This window comes from Agelaius phoeniceus, chromosome 9 (genome assembly GCF_051311805.1).
Source record: "Agelaius phoeniceus isolate bAgePho1 chromosome 9, bAgePho1.hap1, whole genome shotgun sequence".
In the NCBI taxonomy this organism is placed as follows: Eukaryota; Metazoa; Chordata; class Aves; order Passeriformes; family Icteridae; genus Agelaius; species Agelaius phoeniceus.
Window position 1 is genome coordinate 17,196,349 of NC_135273.1, and position 12,127 is coordinate 17,208,475.

Below are 12,127 nucleotides of genomic sequence, written 5' to 3' on the forward strand. Positions count from 1 at the left end.
GAGGTATGCTCTATTGAGAGACAGACTTGTTTTTGTGTAAGTTGCCATCCAGGAGTCTCCAAGGGAACACATAGCAGCAAAACCAGAAGGATCCCCTTGTGCACTGATATGGCTTTAAAAACATTTCATGTCATAATGGTGTAAACAGTTGCTTCCTGAGAGTGAGAAAAACATTGAGAACTAAGCACAGGGTCTAACAGTGTGCTCTCCACTGAATCCCTGGGATAATACCTGGTTCCCACAGCATACAACTGCCCTCAGCCACCCATCCCATGCTGTTGCCTCAGCTGGAGTGCTGTTGGCCCCCAGCACAGGCACATTTTGGGGGTGAAGGCAGACCCTCCCTATTCAGCAATGGACCCTCCACCTCCAAACAGCAAAGGAACTGCTCTCAGCGGAGTCCCTACACACAGACAGAACTGCAGAAGCATGAAGCACTAATAACAACAGGCACTGCATGGGTGAGAGATTCTTCTCAGCTCTGTCAGGCCTGCAAAAATATTTCTGGTGGTCATCATTAAGGTCATTGGACTTGCCTGTGATTACCAGTACTGGGCTGAGTGTCACAGTATTTTTAAGTTATGGGTAGCTCTGCACTGGCACTTGGATATTTATGAATCTTGCCTGTGACAAAGGTAAGCTAAGAAGTGTCAAATGAAGGGCTCATGAAGGACAGAGAGGGCTGCATGCCTGGCTGTGCTGCTCACACTGCTGATGCCTTGTCTGGAAATGTCCCAGGCAGCGTTGCCCTCCTGCTCAAGTGCCAGTCCCCTATAGAAGGGGCAGCTTCCACATGAAAAGCTCTGCACCAGCCTGTCTGTTAAGTTATCCAAGGGAGATACAGCTTGTGATAAGAGCAATTATTTCCACAATGCTTTCTGGCTGATGATGAAGTTTGTGAAATGTCTGCAAGCCAGGACTTCTTCACCTCTGAGGGCAGATGAAGTCTGTGTTGCAATTTATGAGCTTTGTATTGTTAAAATTGTTTTGCCTCACAATCTGCACAATAATTTTGTTTTAATACTTCTGCTAATTTTGTAGCAATGTATAAAGCAGTATCTTTTCACTCCCACAGTCACCAGACATCAATGCTATCAACTATAATTAGAGAAGAAAGGAATTTGCACATCTGCCGACAGATGTGGAAAGCTGAAAATTACATATGCTTTATTTCTCTTGTACTTGTTGCTAAATGAAAGTCTTGGGAGTGCGAATTGAGATCCTCTGGCAGAAAAACTGGGACCAGTAGGAGCACAGGAGTGCAGCAGGAGTGCAGGCCTTGCTCTCAGTGTGCAGCAGTCTCCTGGTGAGCATGATAAGCCCAGACTGAAGAAGTCTCTGGTCACCTTCGTGCTGCTATCAGCAGGACCTACCCAGCTATTTATAGAGGTGAAAGGGACTGTGGGCAGAGGGGCTTTGGTTTTTCTTAATCCGAATTAAAGTAAGGGGTTTGCTCTGGGAAAGAAGGAAGGTGCTAGGGAGGTTAGAGACAGCACCACTAAACCTCTGTCCTCCATTCAAACTGGGATTTTTGCGTACCTGTAACTGGGTTGAGTGGGGGCTGAGTTAGCAGCATCCCAGAGTGGGCTGTCTCTCTGCCCATGAACACCTTTCTCTTTGCCTTCTTTCTGGTGGAAAATTCTCACCAAATATGAATTCCATTACTAACCATCTCCATCATGGTTTGTTCATTCTTTTCATGCATTAAAACCAACTTCCCCCTAACTTCACACAGAATCACACATAATCACTAGGTTGGAAGAGACCTTCAAGGTCATGGAGTCCCATCCATACCCTAACACTTCAACTAAACCATGGCACCCAGTGCCACATCCAGTCATTTCTTAAACACATCCAGGGATGGTGGCTCCACCACCTCCCCAGGCAGGCCATTCCAGAACTTTATCACACTTTCAGTTCAAAACTTTTTCCTAATATTCAACCTATATTTCCCTTGGCACAGCTTGAGACTGTGTCCTCTTGTTCTGTCAATGTTTGCCTGGAGAAAGAGACCAACCCCCACCTGACTACAACCACCTTTCAGGAAGTTCTAGAGAACATTCAGGTCACCCCTGAGCCTCGTTTTGTCCAGGCTAAACACCCCCAGCTCCCTCAGTGGCTCCTCTCAGGGTTTGTGTTCCCAGCCCCTCCCCAGCCTCGTTCCCTCCTCTGGATGCACTCCAGCATCTCAGTGTCCTTCCCAAACTGAGGGGCCAGAGCTGGACACAGCACTCAAGGTGTGGCTCAGCAGTGCCAAGTACAGGGGAAGGGTGACCTCCCTGCTCCTGCTGGCCACACTGTTCCTGATACAGGCCACCTTCTTGGCCACCGGGGCACACTGCTGGCAACTTCTGCTATGGCAGCAGGTAAGACAGTCACAGACCTGTGTCTTTCCAAATTGTAAAGCACTTATTTTATCACTTGCACCTTTAGACATATTAGGAATTTCTTTTGAAACAGCAAAGGCTTTGCTGACTCACAGATCATTTATCTTTAAAAAGTGAAGATACAGTTACTAATACAAACTAATGGTTTGTTCTGAGCATCGGCATTAATTTTCCCACATGATATAATCTACTGTAAACAGTGAAAAATGAAATATACAGTAATTATAAAATTAAGATGATTACTTTGTACTTAGGACACAGAATATTGTTTTGATCTTTTGTAAGAGAAAAGGAACATGATCAAAGTATATTAACCTTAGCTATAGAAATGCACTTTAAATAGCAAAGCTGCTCATCAGATATAGTCTGTGTTTTCAATGGAAGCTTTCCCTTATAAGGACAAAATTTGCCTGCTGGTCCCAAAGTGATACTTTCCAAACCAAATGAAGAACCTACATGTTCTATTTTACTTATGTCAACAAAATGTTTCATACTCTTGCTACGTGAAGGAAGTTAACTTCTGAAATGTTAGTGCCAATACATAGTTCCACAACATTGCACAGAGGAACAAATGAAACTTATGGACCTCTTTCAAGCTCTGCTCCACTGAATGTTGCATTCGACACCAAAAGTTTTCATCAAACAAGGAAGTATTCTTTCATTAAGACAAACAATATCAGACAAGAGCATAATTCTTACCATCCCAAAAGAAATCCATGTCTTTTTGATGATCAGGATGACCTCTTTGCTTTGGAAGCATTTTGTGAAGGGTCTTGAGGCAGGAAGATCCCTTTGCAGAGGGATCTCGTGGCTATTTCACTCCCCTGGAGCAGATAGCAGTGGCCATCTGAAAAGCAGTCCATTCCCAAGGTCTGTGTAAGAGGACACTCTGTCCCTCTTTGCTAGTGGGACTGTCAATCTGCAGAGGAGAGACTCCAATATTAGAGGAGAACAGGTCTGGAAAGCTGGTAATTTGTATTTTCCTTTTGAAAACCAGCAGGACAACTACTCAGGTCTTCACCATCCAAAAAGTTGTGGTGCTGTGATCCTCAGGCTGACTGGGCTGGCAGCAGCGTTACAGAGCAGCACACAGGGGTACCAGCTGAGAGCTGGCCCTGGCAGTGCTCGATTTTCGGCTCTGTACCCCTTGCACTGTGCCCTGTCCCTCAGCTGGCAAGGCTGGGCTGACATCTCCCTGCTGCAGCAGTGCCCAGCCAAATCAGTCAGCACTGGATGTATCCACAGTCTTGCTCAGGCATCCTGATGTCTTGAAATAAGTGTCTGGTGTCCGTGTCTAACAACTGGGACATTGGGCCCCTCATCACTGTTATTCGATCTTCTCAAGTAGTTCTGATCTCCAGGGCTTTTGCTTCCTTCCTGTGCTTCAGCTGGCACCTCCAATTAGGAGGATTTTGTGCATGAACTGTCCCTGCTACTTGTCTGAACAGCTTCTAAGCTGCAATCTTGTTCATCTGAATAAATATTCTAATAAGTATATGAAAATTGTGGCTGAAATCCTTCCCTTTGTGCCCGAAGGGATGTCAGGCTTTTTTTCATATAAATTATAAATAATGTCCTAATTATAAATTGTACTGAAAGAGACTTTAGAGAATGGATTACTGGAGATAAAAATGTCACCATTTTTTGCCTTGAGAAAAAGAAAATATCTGGAAGAAATATTTAAGCAAAATTTTAACAGGCAGGTAAATTCTTACAGTTAGCAATGCTGTAAAAAATTTAATTTGATCCTATCAGAATTCTTCTTTTTTTAATAAATTATTCCCTGAGCACTAGATGAGGCCACCCTGGTTTCCTGTCAGTTTGCACCCTACAGTTGATTGCAGGGGCCAGTCAAATATTTAGGGTACCCCTTGCTCTTCTTCCTCTTCTAATTTCCTAATCATGCTGCATTCTTTACTGGTCAGAACACTTGCAATCTTTCTCTTCTAGTATGTCAACTTTTTGTTATCACACAACAAAGCCTGAATTATTTTGTGGAGGACTATGCTGAAAACCAGGGAACACGCAGACAAACACAGAGGCAGCATAATCCGCTGAACATTGTTCCCTCAGGAAGGCAGCTGAACCATCCTCCCTTAAGCCTTTGAATAAAATCACTGTATGTTTCTATACTTCTGCTAGATTGCTCATCTTCATGTTTTGAAAATGGATTGTGCCATTGCAAAACAGAATTATTTTTTTAGACTAATATAATTTTCAAATAATGAAGACAGGTACTTTTAATAAATGAGTTATTCTGATATTTTTGAACTGCTGCAATCAGACTCACCCTTAAACTAATGGGCAACGTGCAGTGCCAAATTTGTATGTGATGCATATATTGGATACATGTCTTTTTACTTTCATAAGAAGGCATTTGATTCCACAGAAGGCATTGGATTAAGAGGCACCCTAAAGTTAGTGCCACTGTTTTCTGCATGGCTGTGCATGGCTCACTTTTAACAAGGGAGGAACTGAAATTAGACCAGTTCAGAGAAAATGGGATCCACCCAAAAATGGATGGGAGTTCCCAGTCTCCAAGGATCTTGGCATGTATGTGGAAAGAATCATTACCATTTTGTGTACTATCAATTCTCACCTGGCATGTTCAGCACCCTGGAGTTTGTCCCAGATTGTGCAGAAGCAAACCACATCTCCATACCAAGTTCTAGCAAGGAACATTGAGGAGGGCCTTTGGGATGATCTGTGGAAGGAGACAGCCTTGCCTTCCCCACTGCAGGACTGCTAAAATCAGCAGATTTTCCACATGATGCCTTCCCCACGCACGATGCTGCCACTGGCGCCAGGGAGGGGTAGCAGCGTGAGGGGCAGGTCATCTCTGAGATGGCTTCTGTGACCACTGCTCTATAATTTTCACTTGGGACTGCAGGGAATTACAGCCTCAGACTTTATTTATTAGAAAATGAAATCACAGCCAGGGCTAGATAATTGCTTAGGGCAAACTGACTTCTCTACGTGGTACACCAGCCGTCAGCTAGCAGTGGGTAAAACTGTAAATACAGGGTGCATATGCACACAGGGCGTGCTCACACAATCCTCTGCTCACAATGGCTACTTCTTCCCTCACATGGCAATTCACTTCACAGGGAATTTTGGGGAAAATGCTTTTTTGCAGAATCACAGAATTTCGGGCTCTAATCTCTCTGCTTTTTTCCTTTTTCTTTAAACCTTGGTCACCGGGGAACTGTGGGACACTGGACAAAGAGTGGGGAGTAGTAAAATAAAGGGTTACTCAACACACCAGTAATCAAATCTTGGATCCATCAGCAAGAAGCAACCAATGGGCTTTAGTGCCATTTCAGATGCCTTTGGGAACCTTGCCTGCCTCTGGGATTTGACTCAGGCTTTGTATGTAGTCATTTTGGCTGAACCAGTTTCTTGGTCAGTCATGTCTGGACTGTGTTTAATCTTAATCTGCTTAAGATTGCTTTATTTACAAAACTATAAGTAAATAATGAAGACTGGATTTTCAGGTAGACCTCACTTGGTTTATGCAAAGCAACAGCCGTATTTTCAGGTGTAGAAGAAATTTTCTATTTGTGATGACTGATGGGCACAAGTTGTTTAAAATCCTGAACATCTGTGGTCTGCAAAATTTACACTGTATGTAGATGAACATTATAGGGGGAAAAAGGATGAAAGAAGTGGTCATTTATGAGAGGAATTCTAAACATTTTCCCTTTCCCAGGTGATGCAGACTAGTCAGTTCTGTGCATTCAAAGCCACAAACAAACTCTCCAGGATCAGCAGGTGCTCCCAGTTTTCAGGATTTTTCTCTGTGACAGAGCCTTCTCTTTGAATAGGAACTCAGCATCTGATATCCCCACATGACCCCAGGAGTAGCAATCTTTATGGAAATGCCAACAAACCTTTCAATAAAATCTTACTAAATTCATTACTTTATAACATCATTATAATTTCAATTGTGGCTTTTCATAGCTGTGACAAGCCTGGGAATTATTAGCAGGATTGTATCCAGTTTGATATTTTCCTTGGACTTCAGAATACTTGATAGACAATCTCCCAGTTTTTATCCAGTCCTTTGATGTTGTGCAGGTTAGAGAGTTTTGGTTTGTCTGTTTGTTTGTTTTTCCTGTTACTGATATATTTGGTTTTGGTATTTAGTCTAGTGGTGAGGGTACTTTACACCATTATGACTTTTCTAGCCATGGTATATTTTCGAGTGTGCAACAGTCATTGGCTTGCAGAGATCTCTCCAACACAGAGAGTGTGTATAACCATGCTGCAGAGGTTGGCTCTGTTAGCATGTGAACCCCAGAGGATTTCCTGCCTTTGAAACATCAAATGCACCATGCATCAGCTACCCAGTGTGCACACTATTTCTGCCTGAGAAATCACAGTCAGAAATGGAGCCACTGCACCTAATTGGAGACAATCACCCTGATATTTCCCATCAAAGCAATGTGGATTTACCAAAGTGACACAAAATGAAACAGCAGGCTCTTATTATGCAATGCACATTGTCTTGTTTATTAGTTATAGATAGGGCTGTTCATCTGAGACGAATCTGGTTTGCTAAACACAACCATAGCATGGAAAGGTGTGGTATGTCCTGCATGAGCTGAGGCAAAGCTGGTTAGCGGCAGTGGCGGCGCTACGAGGACGAGCCATTCCCACACACACCCTGGTGTGCCATGGCTCACTGTCCCATGCAGTGACCTCCCTGTGCAGGGGAGGTGATGCATCCTGTCCTGCTGCTCCTGCCACAAAACCACACAGCGATGCTACAACAGCGGGCATTGCACAGCGCTCAAGCCATCTCAGAATTGAGAAGCTGGTGGAAGAGTTATACAATGCAACTAATCCTCATGTATCTGTTTGCTTATGTTTGCTACATATTTGTGGTTTTTGAGTCTGCCTTCCTGTCTTTGAGGGGGAAAGAGACACTCCTAATATATGTGGCAATTTCAGTTCCAAATTCAACTGTATGTTGCCATACTTCTGCTCAGGGAGAAAGAAAAAAAAGAGGTCTTCATTTGTCCTCTCCTGCTTTTCATATGCATCCATTTATGAGTGATTCATCCAGGGCAGAGTAAGTTTATAGAGTTGTGAACTCAGATCTAAAACATGATTAAAGAGATCAAACGGAATATAAACCACAGTATAGTAAAACAGAAATTCCCCTTGGCTTCTGTTCTTCTTAGCAGTTGTTCTGCACAGGTATTGAGCCATGTACACACCTACTCAGCTTCACAAGAAAGCTTTTCCTAGATGTCAAACTTTTTCTTTAAAAGGATAGAAAAGAGAGCAAAATGCTATTAATAAATTTACCTTTCATCTTAGTAACTCCAGCATGAAAATAATTGTAAAACAGATTAATGTTTTCAGAAATATTATTTAACTTGTAGTTTCTAATTATTGTTAAGTGAAATCTCTGTAAAACTTGATTAACAATTATTGCTGATTTTCTACTTCAGATTAGCTTTGACTGAATTCCATTCAACTTGTAATTTTGACTATGCTTGCCTGAGATGTAGAATCTTTTTAATAAAAAAAAGCCCATCTGAATGGCTGATCTGGATGCCAGTAACATGTGGGTTACAGTCTTACAAAAAAGGTTTGAGACATTACTCAACTTGATTTTTCTTACACTTTGTTTTGAATTTTATTTAGACTTAGCTGGTTGTAGGGCAGTTTTTTGAATAATTTCTTTTTCCATAAAAGTATTGAGTAACAAAGCTCAGCTTGTGCATGGCAGTTCTGTGCAGTGCAGAGTGGCTGCATGAGCATTTCAAAGATGACACAAGAGTTTTCACAGCTATAAGCAAGTAACAAGAAAGAAGAGAGTCTGTGCAGAATGGTACACAGGACATTGTTTTGGGGCAGAACCAGCACAGTGGCTGCAATAGCATTTCCATGGCAATGTAATGCCATGTGGTATTTTTTACTTTACCTTGTCTGGTAGTTGGTCTCACATGAGCTGTCATGGTGCCCTGTCTAGATACACAGTATAGATGGAGCAATTCATACCTGTAGCATGGTTTCAGGATGAGTAGCACTGAAATTAACTGGTTTGGGGCATTCTTAATTGTAGCTTTGGGACATAAAGCAAAAAATATTTTGCCATTTTGTGCCAGTTTTTCCACGATTGAAAGTGCTATGTAAGTGGAAAACAAAAAGAATTTTGATTTAGAAGGAATCAGCTTGAATAAGGAAATGTTTGTGTCTGTGATTACTGGTTGGAAGTGAAGAAAACATGAAACAATAAGCTTGATAAAATTATTATAGCAGAAATGCAGTATTTTAGTACTGGATAAGAGCCAGGAAAAGTAATGATAAAAGCAGAGCCTTTTCCATTTCCAAACCAGTCAGCAAGAATTTGTTTGCAATTTCCTTCTCAGGGCACTTCCATGAGATATGTTGAGTAAGATTGTGATATATTTTACATTGTCACAGCATGTAGTCCCAATGTGAAACACATAACATGTCTCTGCTGGAGAAGACACTGAATTTCCATTTCTGTAGCTGATGATTTCTTCTGAGCTTGCAGATGCTTGCATGAGAAACAGATGCTGAGATGGAATAATAATTAATTAGAAAATAATAAGATGAAGTTAACTTTCCTGCCTGGGCCTGGGTTTTTGAGGGAAAGGTGCTGGCTAAAGGGTGGAATTTCCTTCTTAAGTCCAATCTCCCAAGAACTGCTCAGATCAAGCTTCCTTGCCGTGCTGCTGCAAAGTTATATACACAGGAAAGGGCTGGGGACTGTTTCCTCCACAGGCACAAAAGTAAAAGAAGTTCTAAAGAACCCAGAGCAAGTCTCCCCACCTTGAAAGGGAGAAATGGAGTGCTACTATATCAAATTCAAAAGTCCTACCATTATACCAAACTCCCCCAGAGAATTTTACTTGAATGTGTCTTAGAGAGAAAACAGTGTAGAAAAGCTTCTTCCCCTCAATTTTGTGCAATAAAACAATTTTGTGCAATAAAACAATTTTGTGCAATAAACAATAAAACCTTTTTGTGTTCTTCTGCCTTCTCATGCTATTGAAGGAAGTAATGCAGCCTAGCAAAAACATAACTGAAAAAACACCCAAATTGCTTTTTTTATTGCACAAATGATTTTTATGTGTTGGGTTTTTGGTTTTTTTTACATACTGCATCAGCAGGCAGTTGGAAGAGTTGGAAGGTGAGGTTTGCCAAAAAAAACCTGGAAAAACATAAGGAGTTAGCTAGGGGTGCTGTATAGTCTCTCTTTTCTGGGCACATTCCCTGTGTCTGCTTCCTTCTTTCCTTCTAGGCACAATTTGGAAGATGTGAGCTCCCTCTGCAGTGTTGAAAGCCTCATCCAAAACTGCAGCTGCAAGCGTGTATCTCCAGGGAGTGTGGAGCCAGCAGGGGGCTGGGGGCTGACGAGCAAAGTTGGGCACCTGGCGAGTACCAAACACAGCCACTCTTACAGGGGGGCTTTGGAGAGGGAGGGACAGGAAGGAACTGTGCAATCATGTCACAGTGCATGCAACTCTGTTTAGCATGACTTGATCAAGACAGTATTTCCTTTCAAATAGTGCTCTGGAGGGGAAAAGTTTGGGATGAAGAGGTGGCTGGGCAGAAAGAAGAGATGAGAGTGGGATAGGGATTAGTGCTAAGATGCTGTTCACCTTCCTCCTGAGCTGTAGGAAGTCCAGGATGTGCTGAGGAGGAGCTCCCAATAAATATTACTCTTCCTTTTTTTTGTTTTCTTTCCTTTTTATTTACTTATTTTTTCCTATCAGACATATGGATTCCCTCTTTAGTCTGTGATCCAAAGACCTGTGTTGGTTCCTGGTGTTTGCCTAGAGCTTTAAAACAAGATTCAATAAAGTCACATGCTGAGTAAATAATTGCCTAGAATTAGAATCCAAGAGGTCCCTCAAACATTCATTAGGATATAACCTATGCAGTCATTTCATTAGTGGTATGTCAGCTGATGGTGGCTGGAATTCATATTCCTGCAACTTCCCTCACAGCACAAAATGCAGGAGGCCAGCCAGAACAGAAACTGCATTTTGGTCCCAGCACACAGGAGAATCTCCTGGCTGGGACAGGAGAAGGTGCACGGCTGAAGAGTGCTAGGGTTGCAGGTGTGTTAGTGGAGACAGGTCCTCTCCTGCATGTGGATATGACTCAATACTGAGTTAGAAGCCACCAATGCCACTGATGCTGATACTGATGTTTGCTGATGTGAGTGCTGCAGTTACAGGCTCAAGCAGGGCATTTCTGATTTTAATGACTGACACTGCAGAAACAGAACACTTTTCTCTCCGAGTGTGCTTTATTTTCCTAACACTGCTCTTGTTTGGGTAAATCATTAATTTCCATCTTTCAAATATGGAGCAGTGCTCAGACAAATGAGGGACCAGAGTCCCAGTGGGGATTTGGGGAATAAGGAGGGTGACCATCCAAGCCCCTGGTGTGAGGTGGGAGCACTGTGGTGGGGCAGGGGGTGTGCCTGTCTCCAGGGCCCTGCAACAGCTGCTTGTGCATCGGAAGAAGAGAGGAATTGTAAGTGAAGCTTGCACTGAAATCTGGTATTTCTGCTTATAAAACTTAAAATGGAGTAACTGCTTGCAACATACCAGTTCATTGTGCTTTGATGGGTGCTGTCAAGTAGCATTGTAGAGTCTTTCCACTTCACCTGTAAAGCAGGCAAACTTTTCCTGATGCAGGGGAATCTTTGGTGGAAATTTTGAAGGAAACAATTTCTGCCAGGATTACCTCACAGAGTTTTACCTTACACATGTATTTCTTTTAGATGATTCATCTCATTTCCTTTCAGTATGCGAATCCATAGGAGTTTATAGCTTTATGCACTCTAACTCAATGGATTAATCTCAATGGACCAGCCAAGTAATGAATTTTTGCAACGCAGGCAAAAATTACACAGCAGAGTTCATGTAGTGGTGTGTGGACTTACAGTTCAGGCAGCTCATATTCAGATACAGTGCACTGCAAAGTTAATAGCATCAAGTTCTCCCTCTTTTTCTTTCCCTGCAATTACCATGCATATATGAGAGCTTTTCTCATACAGACCCCCCACAGCCCTCTACATCATCTCTGGTGCTTTCAGTAGCCCCTGGGATGGCTCTCACAGCTAGATGTAGGGAGTGGGGCCAACAGAGAAGTGCACACTTGAGTGAATAATCTCTGAGGCCTCTGCAAAGTCATCTGACACCCCCTGAGGCCGAACATTTCCTCTGCACTGGGTTTTAAAGAAAGCCTGAGGCTTTGTTTCTCTAAGCAGTTGAGCTGCTCTAACAGCCTGCTGACTCTGAAAGAGATTCTTTTATCCTCCATCCCCTTAATTTGTGGCTGGCCCTCCCTGAACTTATTTGGCTCATTACCCAAGAAGATAGCCACCTGCTTTCTTTTTCCTAATTATTGTTCCTCTGGGCTAACAGGTCTGTACACTGATGGAGCTGGAAGGTGGCACCAGGGGTGGGACGGGTGGTGAGGAGCAGAGAGGAGATGTACAAATGGACTGCTTGGCAGGGAGAACCTGGGAAGCAGCTCAGGTGCTGTTTGAGGTGCAGCTTATCTGTCTCTGGGGGAGCAGACACTTCCCCAGCACAAATGCAAAGTCTTGGCAGACTCCAGGGTGAGTCAGCCATGGACCTTAACTGAACAGGCAATTTAATACCACAGAAAAGACAAGAAGATTTTTTTTCCAGCCTTTATCTCCTGAGCCAACTAGCTGTGGGGTTGGAGAAGAACCAGGC